The sequence below is a fragment of the Leopardus geoffroyi genome, chromosome B3 (genome assembly GCF_018350155.1).
Source record: "Leopardus geoffroyi isolate Oge1 chromosome B3, O.geoffroyi_Oge1_pat1.0, whole genome shotgun sequence".
NCBI classification, from domain to species: domain Eukaryota; kingdom Metazoa; phylum Chordata; class Mammalia; order Carnivora; family Felidae; genus Leopardus; species Leopardus geoffroyi.
Window position 1 is genome coordinate 35,922,828 of NC_059337.1, and position 23,153 is coordinate 35,945,980.

At 49.2% G+C, this 23,153-nt stretch overlaps 1 long non-coding RNA gene across 1 annotated transcript; it reads right to left on the reverse strand.

Moving 5' to 3' along the window:
• Nucleotides 1–707: 707 nt before the first annotated feature.
• On the reverse strand, nucleotides 708–22,957 carry LOC123582793. Its single transcript, XR_006704560.1, has 3 exons — nucleotides 22,107–22,957; nucleotides 11,936–12,123; nucleotides 708–1,089 (listed from the first exon to the last, which is right to left on the reverse strand). It is a non-coding gene; the product is annotated as an uncharacterized LOC123582793 (long non-coding RNA).
• Nucleotides 22,958–23,153: the final 196 nt, after the last annotated feature.

The following is a 23,153-nucleotide window of genomic DNA, read 5'->3' on the forward strand; positions in this document are numbered from 1 at the left end:
GGGAGAGGGAGAAGGAGTGAATATTGAGGCATAAATCCTGGGGCAGCACCTTTCTCTTTTCCCTCTGTTAAAAAAAAAATGTGTCACCAGCACTGGCCAGGAAGTGCTTTCTCTCCCAGACCCTCCTGTGTCTGGTCTTTCCCCACCTGTTAACCCTCCTCCTCCCCTCCCCCATCTCCTCTCCCTCCTCCCTCCCCCTCTCCCACCCCTCCCCCTCTGTCTCCTCTCCTTCGTCTTTCCCAGGAACGCTGCTGACTGGATATAAACTCAGCAATGCTACTTCTCAGCCGTGTGGCCTTGAACGGGCAGAAAATGCCTTTTTATGCTTCCGTTTCTCATTACAGTGAGGATTAAAAGAAGGAGAAGGAGCAGGAGGAGAAAGAGGGGGAGGGGGAGGGGGAGGAGAAAAGGAAGGAGGAGGAGAATTAAGGAAGGAAGGGAAGGAGGGAGGGAGGGAGGGAAAAAAAGAAAAGGAGGTGAAAAGCTTTCGCACGCGACGTGATAGCTTGGATTTTATCCTGAAACAGAAAAGAAGACATTGGTGGAAAAACCGGGAACTCCCAATAAAGTCTGTCGTTTAGCTGATAATAATACACTGGGCGTTAATATCTCGGTTGCGACCAACACGTCTCGGTGCCGGAAGACGCTAGCGTTATGAGAAATTGAGTGAGGGCCAGGGGAACCCTGTCCTCCCTTTGCAACTTTTCTGTGAATCTTAAAATTACTCCAAGATAAAAATTTATCTAAAAACAAAACCCAAAAAACAAAAAAACAAAAGCAAAGTGCTCAGAATAACGTCTGGCCAAAGTAAGCGTTCAGTGAATCGTGACTATTATGTAACTGGGACCATCCAGTTGTTCATTAGCTCGGAGAGGGCATCAAACTATTTCGCACGTCGCGCAGAACCTTCTATGATGTCGGGCACCCGGGAGGGCTCCCCGTGGCAACTCGCCTTTCGGCCTTTCTCAGTTCCCACCCCTGGCCTCCGCTTTCTTGTTACCAAGACTCTGAGCGTGGGTTACGTCATTTTCAGACCGTATCGAAGCTCCATATTGCAAGTTGGTTGACGATTCTTTGGAAGTAGGCGGGCTATCAATAAGTAATGAAGACATTCATCAATAAGTTACTCTGTTTTTCACCCGCACTGCACACGGAAGCTGAACCTCTCTGATTATGGGGTCTTGGGAAGAGCGCGGGTTTGGCCAGAGAAGAGCCGGGTCTGTGAGTCTCAGCTCCACTCCTACGGACCGTGTGCGGGCAACTGGGTGAACTGGGAGCAGCCCCCACCTTCCCAGGGCGCTCCGAGGTTTCCTTACGCTAATGCTCATGCAAGCCCTTGGCAAAGCCCCATCTCCCTGACCGCTGTCTCCCCCTGCAGCCGAGACTCGGGGAGATAGTGTCCACCTACAGGGAAATCCGGGCCTGGGACCAGAACCTGCCCAGTGGGACTCACGTCTCCTGGCCGACCGCTTCTCGCAGTCACCTGTGGCCCCCCAGCCCCACGTGGGACAGGCTAGTCCAGCTGCCTGACAGGGCTCTGGGCATTCACCCAGGAGGTGGGCCTGAGGCCGGCCGCCAGGGCCTCACACCTCCCAGGTCTCCTGCTCAGGCCCGGCCAGCCCCTGTGCACTGCTCTATGGCTTCACAGAACCTTAGAGAAAGGGTATCACGGCACCTCTGATTCCCTAGCAGAGGGATGCTGCCTCCAGATAACCGTGGGTGGGGAAGGAATGACGTGTGCACGATTTATCCCTGGTCATCTCCGGGGCTGAGGGACCAAGGGGGCGATCTTGAACCACGGGGGGTGGGGGTGCAGAGCGGAAGGGGACAGGGGCCACCTCTGATTCCTTTGAGGCTGGAGGACTCAGTCCCTTGGACCCTAACTCCCTGGCACTCAGCCTCGAGGCAGGCTAGAGAGGGAACAGCGGAGGCCAGGAGTCCCTGCATCTGAGGGCCCTTACCTTGAGTCCTCCCAGGATTCTGTGCTCCTGTGGGGCCCTCCCCCAACCAGGAGGCCCCTTGCCCTGCTGATGAGGAAGGGCCTCTCTTGCTGAGGAGTCCTGAGGCAGAGAGGGCTGTGAAAGAGGGCATGCAGTTGGCAGCTGAAAGGGTGCGGGTCCCCGGATGGTGCCTCCTGGGAAGCCATTCCGACTAGGGGCTCAGCGGTGTGGCGCCTGCCTGCCCCGGGCTGAGCCAGGCAGGCCCCCGATGGTACCGGGCAAGTGGGAACATCCCAGAGAAACTGTCACACATAAACCTCAGAGAGGACCCTGAGAAACCGCCACGGGTCCCCTGGGGCGGCGGTGAGGGGGTGGGGGGACGGCATTCATCTCTTCTCCAAGAATCTGGCCTCTGCTTTCTAACGTTTTTCTCTCTAGAAGACAGAGAGAACAGGCTTACTTTTTGTTTGTTTGTTTCCAGCCTGTTTGACAGACAGAGAAACTGAGGCCCAGACAACTAAGTAATGGCCCGTCAGGAAAGAGCTGGAGGGGACACAGAGGCCTCGCCACCCCAGAGCGGGCTTCTCCCGCTGAGCGCTGTGACCCAGCACTCTGCCCTCGCCCCAGGGCTCCGTCTGGAAGTCTCTGTTGGCACGGAGTAGCCAAGAATTTGGCTGTGGGTCCACTCTTGTGAATGCTTGGTTTGTACACCCTCAGCTTTATCCCAGAGCCTCGGGCTTCTGGAAAGGGTGGGGCTGGGGGAATTTCAGGACCTCGACCTGGAAGGAATTCCGGGAGACCGGGCTGCCTCTCACTCCACCGGCCGCTGGAGAAGGCCTGCCTGAGCCACAGACTTGCTCGGAGATCACAGCGAGGATCCCCTGAGCCACCCGTCCGTCCCTTCTTCTCTCTCTCCCCCCTCGCACCCATGGCGCCTGCACGGGCGGGACAGCCAGATTCCTCAACATGGAAGTCACAGCCCATTTCGCTTCTGGTAAATGGCATTTTCATAGGGTCACAGAATGCCAAAACTTGAAAGGATCTTATTGATGGGTATGACCAACTCCCTCTTTTAATAGATGAGGAAGATGAAGGCAGAGAGGGAGGGCGGCGGCTCCCCCAGGGGGTGGCCAGTGAGTCAGTGTAGGCAGGGCCTGGGCTAGAACCCGGGCCGGCTCTCCTGGACCCTGCGGCTCCGTCTGACCTCCCTTCCCACTTTCCACTCCAAATCCCCAGTGCTCTCGCCAGAAAGGACTACAGGAAGACTGCGATCAGGTCAGGGCAAGAGTTGGGGACAAACCCGAATGCCTCAGTGGCGGGGAGGGGGAGGGGGGCCCGCAAGGTCGTGTCAGAAGAGGAGAGCCAGGACCTGGGTGGGGGGAGGGGGTGACTGCCACACCGATCATCGTCCCGCAGGCCGAGGATTTCTGCACCTTCTGGCTTTTTAAAAGCATCTATAAAATACAGTTTTTAATGTAAAATAGTCCAACACTTAAATATAGAAACAATCCAAGGTTAAAAATAAACCCCCCCCCCCGGGACTAACTTATGACCGGCAGTAGAATTCAACTGCATCCTGTTTTGATAGATGAGGAATCTGAGGCACAGAGCGGTGGCCCTCCGGAGACCACGCAGGGACCACTGGCCAGTGTGGCTGAGTCATTTGTGGGGAATCCCCCAAGCGGGTCGTGGCCGCACCGTTGACAAGATGGCATCCCCCGAGAGCGCACTGCCAGTATCTGGACCCCAGCAACGACTCGTCCGTCTGTAGGTGATTTGCCTTGAAGGGCCTAACCCTTGGCCTTTTGTGAAGTGCTCCCTATGGTCCACATTCCCCAAATCTCTCTGAGCGTTCCGTGTTTTTTTCCTGGACATGTCCCTTTAAGACTCCAAAGTGGGCCAGAACATTCTGAGACCCTGCCGGAGGCTGGGAAGGACTGCAGACTCCCTTCCCTGTGCCAAGCCCTTCCCACATACCATTCCCCTTGCCTCTGGACATTCTGCCCTTCGCGGTCCAGCTCAAAACAGCACAGCTGACACTCCAGAAAAATCTCATAAAGCCGAATTAGGAGCATGTCAGCAAAAGGGGAAAATGAGATCATGGCCAGCCTGCCACCTTCCCTGGCCGGCTAGATCCACCGGCGGGCTGTCAGTCCTCGTGCCCTCCCTGACCCCTCCTGTGTGTCCAGCCCTGTGCCCAAGACAAGGGGCCTGGGGCAGTTAAGTGAGGAGGTGACACACAGCCTCATAAAACCACAGGAGAAAGTCAAGTGCAGAGATGAGCACAGAGGATAATAAGGGTTTGGTGAGCTGAAAGGAAGGGGTGGCGAGAATAAACAACGACTCCGCCGAGAAAACGGGTCTGGAGTTTTCTCGAAGACAAGACGGAATCGGTGTGGAGAGCTAGCGAGGAGGGGAGAGAGCATTCAAGCGTCAGGCAGGCGGCGACATCGCCAGGGGCGGGACATATTGGGGCAGAGTGGAGGCTTGGCGGCAGCCCTGCTGTCCCAGCTCTTGGGCGAGGCCCCTCCCCGATCTGAGCTCTGCTTCCTCACCCGCAGGCAGGGACTTGGGCCAGATGAGCCCCAAGTCTTCTGCCTTCTTGAGCAGGAGATCTGCTCTTGCTTCTCTCAGCACCCAGCTTACACCCAACATACGCACTCCTTGAAGGAACGGGTGAACGAGTGGTGTAGCACAGACACCAAGCCGGTGAGAAAACTAGGAGAACGGACCCCCAAATAAGCCAGTTTTGCATGTTCGGTGTTTCGAGGCACTTCCCCATCTGCCTTTCAAGGCACTGCCCCCACTGGAGGCAGACAGTGGGTTTCATCAATCCCGTCCGACAAGTAGGGAAACTGAGGCATGAAGCGCGTTAGGAGGGATCCGAGGCTTACCTGAATGGTGACCTCGGACAGAAACGGAAACCATGGCCCCGCCCTTCCTGGTGCCGCCTCCTGGGGACCTGCCTGCCTGCGGGGAGGGTGCCTTCGGGCCTGCTGCTGAGAGGGGGTCTGCGGTCAACCATTGGGTCTGCACCTGGGTGGGAAAGTCTGCCCGCAGACCCGAGCCCCATCTGCAGGTGCAGCACTTACCAGAATAAAGCCGCCATTTTGGTTTCTATCTGAGTGGCCCTGCAGGCATCCCTTGATATGTTCTGAACCTCAGGAGGGGGAGAGGAGTGTTGTCTCTGCAAAAACCCCAACAGGGGGCGTGAAGCAACTCGTTCAGAGAATCCCAGACTTTACCTGGGGCGGGTCCCCTGACATTCAGCCTCCTACCCTTTCCAGCCCGATGAACACTGCCAGAGAGGAACAGGGGGTGCGGGAGAGGCACCCTGGTGGGTCAGGTGTGGGCAAGTCTTGCTGGAGACACCCACCTGTTTTCTGGGAGGGGGCACGGTGGGGGGGGGGGTGGGGAGACAAAAGCCTGAGTCTTGGCACCTTTCAAACGGGGATAGTCTGCTGATCACGTGATGTTGATGTGAGCAGATCCTTCCAGTCGGGCAAAGTCACTACACAGGTATACAAACCTGTACCCAAAAAGGTGTATGCGATGAGGGATTTACCGCGAAAAGGTTAATGGAGAAGTAACCTTTCATTTGACCCAAGGATTCTCCGAGTTGCAAAATGACCCACTGGGTTTCTTTAAGTTGCAACCCCCTGCTGGCCCCTCTCCTCTAGGCTAATTTAAAATAGGGGACAGGGGCACCTGGGGGGCTCAGTCAGTTAAGCATCAGACTCTTGGTTTCGGCTCAGGTCATGATCTCACAGTCTGTGAGTTCGAGCCCCCGTCAGTCTCTGCGTTGGCCGTGAGGAACCTGCTTGGAATTCTCCCACTCCCTCTCTGCCCCTCCCCTGGTCTCGCGCACGCTCACACATACACGAGTGCTCTCTCAAAACCAATAAGTAAACATTTAAAAATAAATAAGTAAAGGGGCGCCTGGGTGGCTCAGTCGGTTAAGCGTCTGACTTCAGCTCAGGTCATGATCTCGCGGTTCGTGGGTTCGAACCCCACGTCGGGCTCTGTGCTGACAAGCTCAGAGGCTGGAGCCTGCTTCAGAGTCTGTGTCTCCCTCTCTCTCTGCCCCTCCCCTGCTCACACCCTGTCTCTCTCCCTCCTTCAAAAACTAAACATTAAAAAAATAATAATAAATAGATAGATAAAACAGGGGACGATTGTAAATGCTCTGATTTATCAGGAACGTGTCTGTTTATAGAACAAAGCTCAGGTGTGGAATTCTGTGAATTCATCCCCGTGCTCACCAAGGCCCCTTTACATTCTCTGCGGCCTCAGGATGAGGTGCCAGATGAACCCTACCTGCTAAGTAAGGCCCCGCGCCTCCCACCTATCCGCCAGAGTTCTCCTCCCAGGGCCGCCCGGTGTGAGGGCCTCGAGGACTCAACTCTTCCTCCCCACACTCCCAGGCCAAGTTCACGCCCATCTCCTGCTGCCCGGGACCCTCCTCTGGCAGAGACTGTTGGTTCCCTTCAAGGACCCGCTCTTCCCATGGCCTTTAATAATAGAACTAAAGGCCCTGGTCCCCAGGCCCCCTTGCCGGAGGCCGTGTGGCCCGGAGCCCATGCTCTACCAGTGACACATGAGGGAAATAGTGTGTGCCAGGTCTGGGTCATGTCTGGCCTTAATGGGACTGGTGTTTACTCAACCTCCACTTTTCTTCTTTTCTTTCCGTCGGCTGAACCCATATGGTGGCAGGGGCTGGGTCATCTTGGACCATATGATAAAAGTTGCCAATGGACAAGAGCGGAGCAATACAACGGATGAATCTCGGGTCTCCAAACCCTTGAAACTGCCATCCTGGCCCTGGACTGCTTCAGATATCACCACGGTTCCGTGAAGGAGAAATGCACTTCCATTGAGGTTAAGCCCTCGTTCTTTAGTTATGGCGGCTGGACCCCTTCGGTTTGCAAAGCCCTTTCCAACCATTCTTCAAAACGTACCCAGAGGCCACCAACCCCAGGAAGTATGCCCCGATCATGCCAGTGATAGCCGGCCTCGCCTCCCCCATCCCAGAAGGCATTGTCAGAACCAAATGTTGATGCACCAGACCCTATTGTATTTCATGTTATTCACTCCCGTGTAGAGTGAGGCAGATCAGGAGTGCTTAGCTTGGTGTCTCTTTCGTGGGCACAGTGCCTTCCAGACAGCACCGTAAGCCTCTGCAGGGCAGGGCCAGGTCACAGACCTCTGTCGCCACCATTCCCGGCGTGTAACACTCAACTGAGACTCGGGGGCCTGACCTACGTGTTACCAAAAGGAACTGATAGGAAAATGAAGCAGCCAAGGCCGGTGGGGTGTGGCAGGGGACAGTCCCGGCGCCGAGCCTTTAAATACAACCTGATGTCAGAGAAGTCTATGACATGTAACCCCAGAAGAGGACTGCTATAATCGGATTCTTCCGATGTGGAAAAATAAGGCAGGCCGACTGCTGCTGCCATGGAGAGGCGACAAATGTTTGACCTTGGGTGTGAGGAACGCTGACTGATTCTGTGCTGTCACAGGGAGAAGTGCACACCTGTTCCAGCTGGAACACAGTCAGCCCCAGCCAGCCACCGTCAGAGAGACCAGCTGGAGTCCTGGAAAAAAATGGATCATGCTAGCTATTATGCAACGAAGCTACCCAGCAGCTGTCCAAGATGGAATAAACTGCCTCATGAGATAATGAGCTCCCTGACGCTCGAGGCAACCAAACCAGATGACCACTGGTGGGGATACTTTACGTGGATTCCAGTTTCAGACTGGGGAAGGAGACTGCTCTGGGTGGCGTGAGGTCTTCTGAAACTGATTTTTCAGGCTACGGGTGTGCGTGTCTTCTCCATTGGTTCCAAGTCAACATTTCTCCCCCAGAGCCTACCATTGTGCCTCAAGTTCTACCATGAGAGCTTTATTCATTGGAAGTCAGGCATCATGATCTCCCGGGGATGCCAGTTAAATAAAGGGATGCTATTGGGGCGCCCGGGTGGCTCAGTCGGTTAAGCGTCCGACTTCGGCTCAGGTCACGACTCACGGTTCGTGAGTTCGAGCCCCACATCGGGCTCTGTGCTGACAGCTCGGAGCCTGGAGCCTGCTTGGGATTCTGTGTCTCCCTCTCTCTCTCTGCCCCTCCCCTGCTCTCTTCTCTCTCTTCCTCCCTCTCAAAGAACTAAACATCAAAAAAATTAAAAATCAAATCAAATCAGGGGATGCTACCTAATGTTATAGGTATTGACTCCTGTTTGCCAATTCATTTAGCAGACCCTTCTCCCGGATGGTCCCGGGGGGTCAGGGTTAACTGGGACACTGGTCACCATAGCGGAGGGCTCTGACTAAAGGCAGGTGGAACTGGGATTCCGATTCAGTTACGGGACTTTGTGATTCCCCCGGGAGAGCTGTAGCTCTGAGCTCCTGCTGGCCTGGATACTGGCCCTCTTTTCTCCTTTCTGTCAGCCCTGTCACAATCGGGGCTGTGTCCTAGCGCTGAGGGCGTGGGAGGCCTGGGGCTCCTCTCCCAACATCCCGTCCCCTCACTGGGCATCCTCCCAAAGTGGCCTCCAGGGCTTGGGATCTCTGCCCCCCGCTCAGTGCTCAGGGGAACCGGTCTGGGACCAGCCACGGAGGGTGTCGTACTCACCCATGCCCTTCCTCTGCTGCCCCTCTGCCTGCCCAACCACTAACGGCTGTGTGCCCCGGGCGGGTTACTTTGGTTCTCTAAGCCTCAGTTTCTTCATCTGTAAAATGGGCATCATTGGGTAAGTAGGTAGGTCCGTGCCTGGCACATGGCAGGTCCTCACTGGGGGAAGAAAGGTAACTGATCCCCACTCATTGAGGACCTGTGACATGGCAGACACTGACTGACCTATTTATACACACCGCTCTTCCTATGTCATGACCATTCTCCTCCCCCTTAGCTACCTCAGCATGCATTTTCGAGCAACAAGGACATTTTCTCATACAACCACATCAACACACTCTCATGCCAGTTGACGTATCATGGCCTTTAGAGCAATGTTTTTCTGGCCCGAGATCCAATCAGGTCTCACACGCGATGGTCAGGTCTCCTTCGTCTGGAACGGCTCCCATGCTTTTCTGTCTTTTGTGACCCTGACATTTGGGAGGAGCGCAGGCCATGTATTTTGTAGAATGCCCCTCACCTTGGCCTTGCCTTATGATGCTTCCATGTGATCAGACCCAGGCCCTGCGCTTTGAGCAGAAACATCACGGAAGAGATGCCGAGCCCTTCCCAGGGCAACTCGTCAGGAAAAAGTGACATCGATTCGCCCATCGACAGGGATGTTCCCGCTGATCGATTTGGGGTTAGGGTGACTCAGGTGACATTTTTCCCGTTCTTTGGGGAATGCGGTCCCGTTTTAAGCCCAGGCTCTCAAATCCAACGGAGCTGGCTTGTGTCTGCACTTCAACATTTACCAGCTACGTGGCCTTGGTTGAATTACCTAAGCTCTCTGAACGTGTGAAACAAGGATTGTGCTGCTACCTCTCAGGGATGTTTGCAGGAGCAGATGGGACCAGGTGAAGCGCTGGGCAGTGGGCACCGGTGCCTGGCACATCAGGGGTGCCTGTTGGACATCAGTCGGCTGGGCATCTGCCCGAGGCTCCGGAGGGGACTGATGGAAGGGGGGGGTCCCAGGAAACAGCAGCAGACGAACCCGGTGTCACTGGTGCTGTCATGATGCCCCGGGCTCAGAGAGGTGCCAGGGACGGGAGCAAGTGTCTACTCACGGCAGATAACCCTGGGCATAGGAATGGACTAGCAAGGTAGACCCATGGCCACGAGCCAAGTGTGGACTCTGGGGTCCAGCCCATCTGCGGTTGTAGCCCATGATCTGTGTGAATTAGCTGTCCTTGGGCAAGTCAAACAACCTCTCTGAGTTTCAGTGTCTCCCTCTGTGAAACCGGGGTGATTCCACATCTCTCGTGAAGTTGTAAGGATGGTGAGATTAACGGATGCCAACAGCATGGCCCGGTTCCCGGCATACAAAGCACAGACACTGATCTTCCGGGCCAGGATCCCGGTTCTCAGCTTCCTTCTTTAGAAACGACTTCCCTGGAGTGCCCGGGGGGTTCGGTCGCTTGGGCATCCGGCTCCTGATTTCTGCTCAGGTCACGATCATCTCACGGTTCATGAGATCGAGCCCCACATGGAGCTCTGTGTTGACAGTGTAGAGCCTGCTTGGGATTCTCTCGCTCCCTCTGCTCCTATCCCCTGCTCGTGCTTTCTCAGTCTCTCTCTCTCTCAAAATAAGCAAACATTAAAAAAAAAAAATGCCTTCCCTGACCACACCCCCTGAGGAGAGAATCAAACTTTCCCTAAACGCTCTTGGGGTTGTGTCATCTCACACCTAGCAGGACCAGAAATTGGTACAATTTCTTCCTGGAGGACATTTTGCCAAATGGGGATTTTGTTGGTCAGTGTTCTTAGTTGTTCTTAGAAGCCATTCAGCTAGCTTAAGCAGAAATGGATTTATTAAGGAGAATAGATAGCTCCCAGAATCATCTGGAAGTCGAAGTAACACACCCTGGGCTGGGCGTCCAGGGACATGTCCCAGAAGCACAGACCAGAACTGGCTGTCACCGGAGCGGCTGCGTCTGCCTTGATCAGAAAGGAACGGTCACCATAACTCATGATTCCAGAACTGGGTCACCTGCGTCCTGATCTGGGGTGGCAAAGATGCTCCATACCACTGGCTGTCCCGCCTCGTGACTCAGCCTTGAAGCACACTCCAAGAAGTTCATCTCATTAGCAGAGCCCAAATCGCATCTAGAATGCACGCTGTAATGGAGTCTTGGTTTTTAGCCGTCCATTATCTAGACATACTAGAAGGAGGTGAAATATGTTTTGAACGAGCCGATCCACCAAATCAAGAACCACGAAAATGGTCACCTCTAGTAATTGTCATTGCTTTTCTAGGAATTCATCAGAATTCCGAATTTTCTAGGAATTCATCAGAAGGAAATTGATATAAACAGTATTTTTTATAAAGAGAAAGGAAGGAAGGATGGGAGGGAGGGAGAAATGAAGGAGTAAAAAGGAAGGAAGGAAGGAAGGAAGGAAGAGAGGAAGGAAGGAGAAAGAAGGAAAGAGAAAGAACGAGAAGGAAGGAAGGAGAGAAGGAATGAGAAGGAAGGAAGGAAGGGAGGAAGGAAGGAAAGAAGGAAAAAAGGGAGGAAGGAAGGAGAGAAGGAATGAGAAGGAAGGAAAGGAGGAAGGAAGGAAGGAAGGAAGGAAGGAAGGAAGGAAGGAATGGAGGGAAGGAGGGAGGGAGGGAGGGGAAAAATCCATAAACAGGGGGTTGGTTAGATAAATTTTGGAATTGTCATAGGAGAAAAATTTTTGACCAATAAATATAAATTATTCACAAATTTTGAATAATTTTGCAATGACATAGTATTAAGGAGAAAAGGCAGCAACCAAACTATGTAGAGTGTGATTGCAGTTTTACAAGCAGGGCACATACACGCACGTTATCGAAGGAAGTACCTGAAGGTGTTTGTCTGGAAATCACATGGGATTTTTTTATATTTTCGTGTTTACACTTTGCTAGATCATCTACGCGCTCTACCAAGAACATGTATCGCTTCTTATAACGAATTGTTTTCGAGATTGAACGATGACATAAACAAAACGAGGTAGTCATGACACGAGCCGAGCACGCGGCCTTGCCTTGTGCAGGCGCGGCCTGCGACAAGGACAGGACTGGAGTCAGGGTGGAGGGGGGAGCGGGACTAAGTGATAAGAGTCGATAAGAGAGGACAAGGACCAAGTGTACGCGGTGGGCAGAGGCCATCTCGCACTTATCTGGCATGTAAGGGGATGTCTGTAAACATTTGTTCTGTACCCATACGAAGAAATCGTCAAAGGGCTTGAAAGCAGCCAGTTCACAGCAAAAGGAATACAGACGACTTTGAAATGGATGAAAAGGTACGCAGCCTTAATCAGAATCAAAGAAATGCAAACTAAAACCCGAGCGATTTTCACTTACCAGATTGGCAGAGATCACAACGTTTGCTGAGAACCGGGAGAGGTGCACGACTAGACTCCTGGTTGTGGGCTGTGCCCGGCCCTGAGGGGGATTTGTAACGTCTCTCAGAGAGGGAAATGTGTGCGCCCTTTGATCCGGCTGCTCTGCTCCTGGGAGTTTATACCCAGGCAGAGTTGTGCGTTGCTCGTCTGCAAAAGAGGGAGCGCACAGGGGTGTTTATGGCATTGGTGTTTATCTTACCAAAGATCAGAAGCCGGGTCTTCAGTAAGGGTCTGCCTAGACAGAGGGGTATCCATAGGACGGATTACTTGCTGAAAAGGAATCATCTCAAACATGTATTTTTAAGCACCGAAGTCAAGGTCAAGGGCAAACTACATAATATCCTATCCTTGTAAGAAGAAAAAACACATGCACAGATATCATTGGATACGATAGCCTATTTCTGGTGTCCCTGGGGAGAGAGACCCGGGGAATGAGGGTGTGAGCTCGAGCTGGAATTCGTCATTTATACTTCGGTACTGTGTGTGATTCGATTACATTCATGTGTTACCTTTTCAATTTCAACACAGAATTTGAAAATAAATACTCTTTGAATTAACCGTCGGGCTAGGAAGCCAGAGAGAGAGGCATTTGGGGGTGAGGAGACGAGCCATAGGGAGCCGTCGATGGTTCTTGAGTAGGGCAGCGCAGCTTCTAAGTGGTATTTGGCCGGGAGAGGAGCTGGGAAGCTGGGCCAGTCTGAGGCATGAAAGTCACCGGGCAGGCGGGCTGCCCCCAGGGGTGAGGGTGGGCAGGCAGAGAAGGGTTACTCCATGGGGAGCCTCTTTTTATCCGCCTCTCTCTGGATGATTCTTCCTGTTCCCGACCCGTTACGTCTCACAAGTTTCCCAGGCGAGCTATGGAATAACTCCATCTTTTGTCAGGGCAGATAGTTTCTTTCTTAACCATGGTCTCTCAAGTACCACTCTACTTCTGTCTGCTGGGTTAGAGTCCCTTGTCCTTCCTCTCATTCATTCCCTGTGCTCCCGCCCAGATGGAGCCTGCTCTCGCCCCACACACAGCCTCTATGCTCCGTTACCTGGCTCTCCTGTCTCAGCCCGCACTGCCCCCTTCCCTTCACATGCACACCTGCTCCCCACTTCCTGATACCACCCCAGAGGGAGCCCTGTGAGACAGATCACAGATGGCCTTTCTCCTCATCCTGGCTCAGCCAGGCTCCCAATGAGGTTTATGATGGGTCTTATGCCCCAGGAAGAGGGGAGGGGGGTGGGAGAGTGGAGGGAGAGTGGGGTTGGAGGGGAAGGAAATAAACCTGTCCTGCCTTATTACACCTTCATAGGCGTACTTATTTTAATATGAAATCGTTTTAAATTACAGTAAAACCTCGGGCCACGGGCATATTTCGTTCGGGAAACATGCTTACAATCCAAAGCACCTGCGCAATCAAAGCAAATTTCAAGACCCATTGGCTCGGTTGTGATCACGTGAAGTTCGGCATCACGTCCTACTCAGACTGCAAGCCAGCGCTCATTTATCAAGTTGAAATGTAGTAGAAATGTTTGCTCGTCTCGCAGAACACCCGCAGAACAAGTTACTCGCAATCCAAGGTTTTACTCTATTTGCCATGGAGTAAGACAGATGCTCCTGGAGATGCCCCAAACGGATCCCTTTGTCCCATAGGGTTTCTCAACCTCGGCACTATTGACATTTGGGGCTAGATGATTCTTTGTTGTGGGGTCTGCCGTGTGCATTGTAGGATGTTTAGCAGCACCCGTGGCCTCTATCCACTAGACTCCAGTAGCCCCACCCCCTCCAGACAGACAAAAATGCCCCCCGACTTTGCCAAGTGTCTCCTGGGTGGCAATATGGCCTTAGTGAGAGCCACTGCTGTAATTTCATGTCCTCCCCAGTACAGGACTGTGTGCTCGAGTGGGGGAAGGCATCGGTGCCTCTCTATTATCGGTCTTTACCCAACATCATAATGGGGAATTTTTGGTCTTGTGGGGAAGGCAGGCAGCTGTTGGCTTGGTGCCCCCTATAAATCACAGCACAGAGGGGCGCCTGGGTGGCGCAGTCGGTTGGGCGTCCGACTTCAGCCAGGTCACAATCTCGCGGTCCGTGAGTTCGAGCCCCGCGTCGGGCTCTGGGCTGATGGCTCAGAGCCTGGAGCCTGTTTCCGATTCTGTGTCTCCCTCTCTCTCTGCCTCTCCCCTGTTCATGCTCTGTCTCTCTCTGTCCCAAAAATAAATAAACGTTGGAAAAAAAAATTAAAAAAAAAATAATAAATCACAGCACAGAGACAATCTCTACTTTTCCACGTGTCCCCCGAGAACATTAACCTGGAACCCCAGCCTGAACCATTTGCAAAATCCTGAGATTTTCAACCTCCATGTAACTAGATTCTTTCTGGTTCTTGGGTTTTTCACCCAGAACTACCAAGAGCTCTGCTTCTTAGAGTCTTTTATTGTTAGGTCTACAAGGGCAATAAAAACCCTCAAAGGGTTTCCGGGACTTCAAATAGCTCCTTTAAAAATTAAAAAGAAAGAAAGGGGAAAGGGAGACCTCCGACCCTTGTATTTTGTTACACACTGAATTAGACATAAGGAGGTTGTCCTTAAAATATTTCCCACCCTTTTGTGGCTGCCTCGTATTTTAGGGGAGTTGGCCCGTGTGTTGCCAACTGTGTGGGACGTAGCCTAGGATTCTGGGGCAGTCCGCTGGACCATGAGGAGGAAGCCTGAGTAGCATGGCCCAGGACATCCAAGAGTATGGATATTGTACTGTGGGCTCGAGCTGTCAGGGAGAACCTTGGAAAACAGCAAAGCCTGGATATCTTTACAGTTCTCAACATCTTCTGAATATGAGATGCACTTTCAGCCCCTTGGCTCTTTGCTGAAGCTCTCCCTTCTGCCTAGAAAGGCCTATCTCCTTTGTGTAGTTACTGTCCTTACTCTTCCAGGAGTAACTCAAAGTCTCCCTTTCTTCTTTGCTCATGAAATAATCAGACAAGTGAGCAAAGGGATGTATAAATTTATGTACGCATGCATGGTGAAAATAAAATGTATATATTTCATTGCAATGTGGTTTGTAGTGATGAAAAAGTGGAAATCAGCTAAAATGTCCAATAATAGTTAAATAAATAATAGTTAAATAAATTAGGATATAGTCATATAATGCAAGATCACCCTGCCATAAAATATTGAGGATACAAATGGCTATTGACTCGATTAGTTGAAAGAAAGTTAAAAACAGCATAGATGATTTTATTTTTTTAAAATATGTTATATAAGGAGGACTCTGGGAAGATGATGCAGTTATACAAGGAGGATTCTGGGAAGACGATGCAGTAGTGAGCCCCAGGAATCTGTCTCCCCCCCTTAGACAACAATTGCAGAATCTGTATAATGTAACTATTTTAGAACTTGGAGGGAGGCCCATTGAAGGCTTTCAAGTTCCAGGAGAAGGCTTGGATGGTAATTTGGGTCAATTTCAGCTCTTAACTTAGTAGCAGCTACCCTTTGCCCATGCCCAGCCCCATGGCAGGCAGCTGTGCACATGTTCCAGAAGCAGCCTGCGCACAGCTTGTGGGAGTCAGGACAGGCCCTAAGTACCCCGTCCTCAACCAAGAATCCCATATCCTACAAAACTGGCCTTTTTGCCCTTCCCTTCCAGCTGAAGCAGCTTCTAGGGGATTTAAAGGCCCCGCTCTTTTTTTCTCCTCCCTTTATTTTTCTTTCTCCCCCTTTTGGTAAAAACTAAGGATGGCAGACTCCCAGATTTTAAAGACTAGGACATTCAAAAGCAACTGCATTTATGGGGGAGGGTAGAAACTCACTGAGCATACCCAGGAAAAGGCTCAGAAAAGACCTGAGAAAACCTTAAGTTTGTACCTCGGACTGATCCTCAATACACACAATAACCTAACAATCAAAACAAAAACAAAAAAAAAAATGGTAAATCTGGGGTGGGGAGAGGGCTGGGATCTGACTTCCAGAGTTACAACATTACTATATTTAAAAATTGTTTAATGTTTATGTATTTATTTTTTAAGTTTATTTATTTATTTTGAGAGAGAGAGAGAGAGAGAGAGAGAGAGAGAGAGCACGGGCACAGGGGCAAAGAAGGAGAGAGAGAATCCCACGCAGGCTCTGTGCTGTCAGCACGGAGCCCAATGCGGGGCTTGAACTCACGAACAGTGAGATCATGACATGAGCCGAAATCAAGAGTCGGTCGCTTAACCAACTGAGCCACCCAGTCACCCCAATGTTTATTTATTTTTTGAGAGAGACAGAGTGTGAGAGAGGGAGGGGCAGAAAGAGAGGGAGACACAGAATCCAAAGCAGGCTCCAGGCTCCAAGCTGTCAGCACAGACCCCAATGCAGGGCTTGAACTCACAAACTGCAAGATCATGACCTGAGCCAAAGTCAGATGCTTAACTGACTGAGCCACCCAGGCACCCCGCAACATTATTATATTTAAATGTCCAGTTTTCAACAACAACAGCAACAACAAAATCACACAACATGCAAAGAAGTAGGAAAGTATGGCTTGGTAAAAGGAAAAAGAATAAGCCAACAGAACGGTCACTGAGAAAGGCCAGATGGCTGGCCTGCTAGACAAAGACTTTAAAACAAATGTCTTAACGATGCTCAAAGAACCAAAGGAAGACACAGAGAAAGTCAAGAAAACTGTATGAACAAAACGGAAATATCAATAAAGAGAAAACCTAAAAAGAAACCAAAAAGAAATTTTAGAGCTAAAAAGTACATTAACTGAAATGCAAAATTCACTAGAAGGATCCAAAGGCATATTTGAGCAGGTAGAAGAAAGGATCAATGAACTTAAAGATAGAATGATTGAAATTACTGAGTCTATGTAACAGAGAGAAAAAATATTTAAGTAAACTTAACAGAGGTTAAGTACCTATAGGTACCTTAAGCTTTTAAGCACTTTAAGCACTTTTAAGCACACCAACATATGCAGTGTGGAGATGCCAGAAGGAGAAGAGAGAAAAAAGGGGGCAGAAATATTTGAAGGAAAAAAGCTCGAAACTGCTGAGTCTGATGAAAGACATGAATATAAACATCTAAGAAGCTTAACACACTCAAAGACGAACCCAAAGAGACCCACACAAATACATATTGTAATAAAAATATTGAAAGACAAATACAAAGAGAGAAAATACAAATACAAATACAAAGGATCCTCAAAAATACAAACACAAAGAGAGAAAGCAGCAAGAGAAGCTACTCCTCACATACAAAGGATCCTCAATAAGATTGTCAGCATAAGTTTTATCAGAGACTTTGGAGGCCAGAGGCAGTGGGATGATATATTCAAAGTGCTAAAAGAAAAAGCCTAGCAACCAAAAATCTTATACCCAGCAAAACTGTCCTTTAAAAGTGAGGGAGAGGGGCGCCTGGGTGGCTCAGTCAGTTGAGCGTCCAACTTCAGCTCAGGTCATGATCTCACGGATTGTGGGTTTGGGCCCCACATCAGGCTCTGTGCTGACAGCTCAGAGCCTGGAGCCTGCTTTGGGTTCTATGTCTCGCTCTCTCTCTGCCCCTCCCCCACTTGTGCTCTGTCTCTCTCTGCCTCTCAAAAATAAAGAAAAAAATTTAAAGTGAGGGAGAACTTAAGACATCTTCATTCTCAGATAAACAAAAGTTGATACAGTTTGTTATTATCAGACCTGCCCTGCAAGAAATGTTCAAGGGAGTCCTACAGATTGAAATGAAAGGGCTCTAGATAATAATCCTAAACTGGGTGAAGAAATAAAGATCTCAATAAAGATAACTACATTGACAATTTAAAAGTAGGTATTATTGTAACAACAGTTTGTGACACAACTTTTTGTTTTCTACATGATTTAAGAGAATAAAACATTTTGTAAACATTACAGTCTAAAAGCAAATATTAGGGGCACCTGGGTGGCTCAGTCGGTTGAGCATCTGACTCTTGATTTCAGCTCAGGTCATGATCCCAGGGTTGTGGGATAGAGCCCTGTGTTGGACTCTCGGAGCCTGCTTGGGATTCTCTCTCTCTCTCTCTCTCTCTCCTTGTGCTCCTCTCCCCCACTTGTGCTCACTCTCTCAAATAAAAAATTAAAATAAATAAAAATAAAATAAATAAAGGCAAATGTTTCCTAATTTTGGTTAAAAACTCCATATTATGCTTAGAGACTAATGCACTGAAGAAACAACTTTTAGTTTGTTGTTTGGGATACACAAAGTATAAATATGTAATTTTGTGATATCAATAACTGAAAGGAGTAGGAATGGAGCTATAAAGAAGTAAAATTTTTTATGTTATTGAAGTTAATCTTGCATCAATTAAAATTAGGATATTATAACACTAGAATGTTAATTAATCTCTTGGGTAATCGCAAGGAAAATAGGTATAGCATATATACAAAAGGAAATAAGAAAGCAATTAAAACATTTCACTACAGAAAAAGTAAATAAACACGAGACAGTAATGAAGGAAATGGGGGGACAAAAAGCTATAAACTGCTTAGAAAGCAAATAGCAAAATGACAGAAGTCTCCTTATTAGTAATACCATTAAATGTAAATGGATTAAATTTGCCAATGAAAATACAGGGATTGGAAGAAGGAATTTAAAAAAATTTTTTTTCAACGTTTATTTATTTTTGGGACAGAGAGAGACAGAGCATGAACGGGGGAGGGGCAGAGAGAGAGGGAGACACAGAATCGGAAACAGGCTCCAGGCTCTGAGCCATCAGCCCAGAGCCCGACGCGGGGCTCGAACTCACGGACCGCGAGATCGTGACCTGGCTGAAGTCGGACGCTTAACCGACTGCGCCACCCAGGCGCCCCTGGAAGAAGGAATTTAAAAAACATGGTCCAAAAGTATGCTGTCTACAGGAGTTTCACTTTATGTCCAAAGACACAAATAGGTTGAAAATGAAAGGATGGAAAAAATATATTCCATGCAAACAAACCAAAAGAGAACAAAGTGACTATATTAATAAAATCTTCAATATATCAAGAAGATATAACAATTAGAAATATTTATTGACCTGATAATAAGCCATCAAAATATATGAAGCCAAAAAATGGACAGACTTTAAGAAATAGAGAGTTCTACAACAATAACTGGACACATCAATACTCCACTCTCAATAATAGATAGAACAGCCAGACAGAAATAAGGAAACAGGACGTGAACAACACAATAAACCAATTAGCTCTAACAGACATAAAGAACACTCTACTGAACAAGAACACATGTTCTCCTCAAGTGCACATGAAACATGTTCCAAGATAGACCATATGTTAGGCCACAAATTATTCTCAATAGATTTATAAAGACAGACATCAATACCACCTATCTTCATAATGGGCTGAAGAACAGAAAAAAAACTGGAAAAATTCACAAACTTATGGAAACTCAACAACACACTTTTATACAACTGATGGATCAAAGAAGACATCACAAGGAAAATTAGAAAATATTTAGAGACAAATGAAATGGAAAACACAACATACCCAAACATTGGAGACGGCAGAAGCAGTGCTAAGAGGGATATTTATAGCTATAAATGCTTACACTAAAAAACAATAAAGCTATCCCATCAACAACCTAATCTACAATGAAAGGAACTAGAAAAAGAACTAAACCCAAAGCCAGCAGAAGGAAAGAAATAATAAAGGTGAGAACAGAGATCAACAAAATACAGAATAAAGAAACAATAGAGAAAATCAACAAAACCAAAAGTTGATTCTTCCAAAAGATCAAGATTAACAAACATTTCGATAGACAAAGAAAAAAAAAGACAGGAGATTCAAATGACCAAAACCATAAATGGAAGTGGCAACATTACACCCAATTCTATAGAAATAAAAAGGGCTCAGAGCAATTACACACAAACACATAACCTAGATGAAATAAACAAATTCCCAGAAACACATGATGTATCAAGTCTGAATCACAAAGAAATAGAAAATCTGAATAGACCTTTAACTATTAAGGAATTGAATAAAGCTCAGAGGGAATTTAGGACAAGATGACCTTAGATCTGGGCCACACTGGCTGATCCCCAGACACTGGACCAGGAAACAGGCTTGGACCTCTGCCCGTCTACTCACTCTCAGTGGGAGGCTCCACCAGGCAGAAGGCACCCTCAACCCCTTCCCTCTCCAACCCCATATCCCATCCCTCCTCCCCCAGCCCAAGTGTTGGTGCCCTGCCTATGCACAGAATCAGCAGCTCCCTCTTGGGTGTAGAATGAGGTGAAGTCATACATTTCTCCCTCCCAAGCCCCGGAGATCCCTGTTATTGAGGGACCCAGTGGAGGCAAGCATTACCTTCTCCAGGTGCATCTTTCCAAAGGCACATTCCCCATGTTAATGCCCAGGGATCACAGTGGGACTAGCCTGAGCTCTTGTTTCTGCTCCCTGCTCTGTCTGGAGGAACTTGGGCAGGTGGGAGTCATGGCACGTGGAACCAGCCAGCAGAAAGAGTATGGCTAAAGAAGGACAGGGTGCACCAGCCCTGCTCAGGGCCACACCTCCTGGGGAATTACAGAATCCTAGACTCAAAGCTTGGAAGGACTCTTGCATTCAACTCCACCACTGGGTGGATGGGGAAAACGAGGCTCACAGTGGCAAAAGAGATGCCATGGCTATCAGTGGCAGGACTGGGATTAGAACAAGATGTATCACTCCCCGTGTAGAGTTTTGCTGTTTTCATGAAAGACTTCTGGAATTCTAACGGAGGGCCAGAGAGGGTAAAGAATTCATTCAGTCACAGAGATAGGAAGTTGAGATTATGGGATTTAAAACCACGTCTATAAGACTCAGAAGACCACGATTGTTCCATTAATTCATCATGGGCTGTGTGTGTGTGTGTGCACGCGCCCACGTGTTTGGGGAGTGGGGAGTAGAGAGATTGAGATGGTGACAGGGATGGTACTAAAGAGCTGATTGTCCACTTCTCAGCCACATCTTTTAGTTAGCCCTGCTTTCACTGACCATCCTCCCAGGCCAGGTCAGGCTCTGCTATCGTGCACCTGCTCCCCAAAAACCCTGTATTTTCCTTCACAGTACGTACCACAGCAGCGATTTGGTTCCACATAGTATTATCTTGTTCAATAAAGTCTCTCCCTCAATACACAAGCAGCCTCATGAGGCAGGACTCTGTCTGTTTCAGCCACCCCCGTATCCTCCTAGACCTAGCCCAGGACCTGCACAAAGTCTGTGCTCGCGGTATTTGTTGAACAACTAGATGAAACGGTGGACAGATGGATATGTGGATGTGAGGATGTCTGGATGGATGCCTAGAAGCCTGGGAGGATGGACAGCTGAGTCTCAGCTTAATGGAGACCTGAGATGTGCAGTGACACAGGGCCCCAGGCCTGGGCTCTGGGCTGGGAGTTACAGAAGACCAGGACCCTATCTCTGTTCCCAAACCTCGCCTGTGTGGTGAGTCACCTAATTTCTGAAAACCACATGCCTCTTTCCACCCCGAAGCTGCCCAGAGGGGCCTCTAAGCCTCAAAGACTGTCAGGAAAACTCGACTCACGCACAATTCCTACCGGCCCCTTATCATGGCTGTTTCTTTGATGTGCTCTTTGTGAGTCAGAGAGCTGCTATTGCCTCACTACTGTTGCTGTTTCAGCAGCACGCTGACATTTTTAAAAGAAAAAAATCGGAAGAGGCAGACTCTGTCTTTGGACTAAGACTGCAGACAGCCCTTTGATTTGATTATAAACGGAACTGGGGTTGAAGGAGGCCAGGATGTCCAGGTGAAAATGGCAGGACCCTCCTATTTATGGCACAAGAAAAAACGCTCCAGGCCTTGGGAAGAAACCTCCCCGGCTCCTCCTTTCCTCCAGGAGATCCACTATGGAGCCCCATTCTGATCATTCTGGCATCTGGCTGAACTCTCATTTCCCTTCTTTAAAAAAAAAAAAATTATTTACTTTGAGAGAGAAAGAGAGAAAGAGAGAGAGAGAGAGAGAGAGAATGTGGGGGAGGGGAAGGGGCAGAGAGAGAGGGAGACAGAATCAATCCCAAGCAGGCTCCATGCTGTCAGTGCAGGGCCCGATGTGGGGCTCAAACTCATGAACTGTGAGATTGTGACCTGAAGTCAAGTCGGACGCCTAACCGACTGAGCCACCCAGGCGCCCCTCTCACTTCTCTTCTTACCTACACACGTCTTCTTGCCAGAGAGGCAGTCCTCCTCTCATCTCCACGGCTCACATGTCCAAGTACTGCACAGCCTCTGAGCTCCGCCCAGTTACCTGTTTCTCCACGGCCACCAGCCTCATGACCTGCCTGCTCTCTGATCTCCCGTTACATCCACTCCCCACACGGCAGTTACCTATGTTACTACGTAATGCTAATGTGCATTTTGCAATGTTTCATGGCAACGTAAAGGAAGACAGTTGTGGTATCTTGGTGACAGTGGCATTCTTGGGGCCAAACGAAAGTCGTCCAACTCAGCTACTTTTCTTCCTATCTGATCTCAGAGAAGTTATGACTCTCAGTTTGCTCATTAGTAGAACTGGTGGGCTGGTTTTGATAGTTTTGAGTATCAAATAAGATAACACCATTGATATGCTCTGTGAACCGCAGGATGGTGCGCCTGTATGAAGACTGATCAGTACCTTCATCTTCTTCATTCTCGCCATTATTTCCAGCAGGAGTGTTACATTGCTGCTTCACCTCCCACGCATGCCGGTGTTATCTTCCCAGCCCGACTGTGAGCCTCCGTAGTGTGGGACCCCACCCCCTCCTTCTGCACTTAGCACAGGGCTACGTTCACAGCTGGTATCCCATGAATGTTTCTTTTTTCCTTTGTTTTGTTTTTGCTTTAGCTGTACTTTTTTTTAAGTTCGTATTTTAATTTCAATTAGTCGACCTACAGTGTTGTATTCATTCCAGGCATACAATAGAGTAATTCAGCACTTCCCTACATCACCCAGTGCTCATCACAAGTGCACGCCTTGATCCCCATCACCTATTTCACCCATCCCCCCACCGCCTCCCCTCTGGTAACCATCTGTTCATTCTCTATCGTTAAAGAGTCTGTTTCATGGATTCTCTCTCTCTCGCTCTTCCCTGTGGTCATTTGTTTTGTTTCTTAAATTCCACATATGAGTGAAATCATATAGTGTATATTATGACTGACTTATTTCACTTACCATTATACTCGCCAGCTCCATCCATGTTGTTGCAATTGGCAAGACTTCA